At 56.9% G+C, this 2,353-nt stretch overlaps 1 pseudogene; it reads left to right on the forward strand.

The window, feature by feature from the left end:
• The first annotated feature begins 609 nt into the window (after window positions 1-609).
• On the forward strand, window positions 610-1,739 carry LOC113613716 (pygopus homolog 2-like; annotated as a pseudogene).
• The last annotated feature ends 614 nt before the right edge of the window (window positions 1,740-2,353 follow it).

The raw sequence follows: 2,353 nt of genomic DNA on the forward strand, positions 1-2,353 counted from the left end.
CCAGTGCCTGGCACATAGAAGGCACTGTAATATGTGTTCAGTAAATGTTAGCTGAATTGATCGTTCCCTACAGCTCTTTCCACTTATATATTTACTCAAAATATTTCCAGACTTCTCAAAATTTAAACCACTACCTTGTTCCTTTTTACTCTTTCCTATATACCAGAATTTAAATATAACCACAGCTATAAAAATAAAGGATTTTACAGTGTATTCAGGCAATTAATGCATTTGAGAGCTGTAAGTTCAATTTTTTTTTCCAGAAATAAAATATCCTAAGGAATGGGAACTAAAGTACAGAGCATTCAGCTTTATTGTCTCTTCTATTTCTCACCAAAAGAGAAAAACAAAAAAGTTTCAATATTTATAAGTCTAAGAAGGGATGAGCATAATTCTGCCTTAACATACATTTCTGTGGGCCGCGAGGTTGGTCGGGCGGCGAGGCAGGGCGAGCGCGCAGTTGGCGCTGGGGCTCGCCGCCCCCGCCTCGCCGCACCTCCGGCTTGCTGCCGCGCAGGGGCCTGCGCCGCCCCTGTCTCCCCTTCCGGGCCAGGGTGCAACCCCAGGGCGCGTCCGTCCCCGCCGCCGCTGGCTCCGGTCCCCCACTCCATGGCCGCCTCGGCGCCGCCCGCACCGGACAAGCTGGAGGGAGGTGGCGGCCCGCACCGACCCCTGCACCACCCAGCATGACGGAGTTTGCGTCACCCCCGACTCCCATGGTGGATCACCTGGTTGCATCCGACCCTTCTGAGGATGACTTCGGAGCCCCTAAGGTGGGGGCGCAGCCCCTCCATTCCTGGGCAGTCCTGTCCCCTTTGAGGTCTTCCGTGTAGAGGGGTGCATGGCAGGCCAGGTACCCCCAGGCTGTGACACTGGGGGTAGAGGAGGCCCCCAGCTTCTTCCTCAACAGCGCCACCTTTCCCTCCCAACCCCATGGGCCCTGCTTTCAACATGCCCCCCCAGGGCCCCGGCTACCCTCCCCCAGGCAACATGAACTTTCCCAGCCAGCCCTTCAACCAGCCTCTGGGTCAAACTTCAGCCCGCCTGGTGGGCAGATGATGCCAGGCCCCGTGGGGGGATGTGGCTGCACAATCTCACCCACCATGGGACAGCCTCCAGAGGGGAGCTGGGCCCCCCTGCTCCCCCCCAACGCTTTGCCTAGCTAGGGGCACCTTTTGGCCCTTCTCCTCTCCAGAGACCTTGTCAGGTACTTCCCAGCTTGCGCCCCCAACACAGGTCCCTTCCCTGGTCCTGGCCCTGGCTTTCCTGGCCCTGGTGGTGAGGATGGGGGGGGAAGCCCTTAAATGCACCTGCTCCCACTGCTTTTCGCCAGGAGCCCCACTCAGGCTCCCCAGCTGCCGCCGTTAATGGAAATCAGCCCAGTTTTCCCCCAAACAGCAGTGGGCGGGGTTGGGGCACCCCGGATGCCAATAGCCTGCCACCCCCTGGCAAGACAAGTGCGAGCTCAGGGCCCCAGCCTCCCCCAGGCCTGGTGTATCCATGTGGTGCCTGTCGGAGTGAGGTGAACGACGACCAAGATGCCATTCTGTGTGAGGCTTCCTGCCAGAAGTGGTTCCACCGCGAGTGCACGGGCATGACTGAGAGCGCCTATGGGTTGCTGACCACTGAGGCCTCTGCAGTTTGGGCCTGCGATCTCTGCCTCAAGACCAAGGAGATCCAGTCTGTCTACATCCGCAAAGGCATGGGGCAGCTGGTGGCTGCTAACGATGGGTGATGCTGGCGAGGTACCCAGGAAGTGCATACGTTCCTCCCTGCTCTTCCAGGGTGGTTGTTTTCTGTCTGGCTCTTGGTCCTTGTTTCCACTGGCTTCCCATCCCCATGGGGCAGAAACACAATGGCTCCTGGGGGCAGAAAAGGAACTGAGACGGGCAGGCAGAAGAGCCTGGATTGCTCACTTTTCTGGAAACTTACGTGTTGAGATCTACAGAGGTCCAGGAAACCAAAGCCCTGCCAAGCAGAGCCATTTTTGGTGCCTGTCTCTGGAGGCCTAGGGGTGTGACTGCAACAGAAAAGAGGCTGGAGGAAGACCTGAAGGGCAGAGGTGTCCCCTCTACAGATGATGGATGCCCCCAACACCTGTGCCTAACACTCCTATCTAGCCCCCCAGCCCCAGCCTTAGTTTTTGGAGTCCAGTATTAAAGGTTTCTGGCCAGAGGAGTTGGGGGTCTCTTCCCATCTCTGCAGTAGCCCTTTCATGGGTGCTGGGAAACAGCTTTAGGGAATAAATGGAGATTTTCCCCTTTTCTTACCTTCCCCTTGCCTCCTCCAAGACCTACCCAACTCCTCCCCCCTCAGAGAACCAAATAGCTTGAAGAAGCAGGAGAGTACGTGG

This window comes from Aethalodelphis obliquidens, unplaced genomic scaffold (assembly GCF_003676395.1).
Source record: "Aethalodelphis obliquidens isolate GAN/ISIS:26980383/991018 unplaced genomic scaffold, ASM367639v1 scaffold4, whole genome shotgun sequence".
Taxonomy (NCBI): domain Eukaryota; kingdom Metazoa; phylum Chordata; class Mammalia; order Artiodactyla; family Delphinidae; genus Aethalodelphis; species Aethalodelphis obliquidens.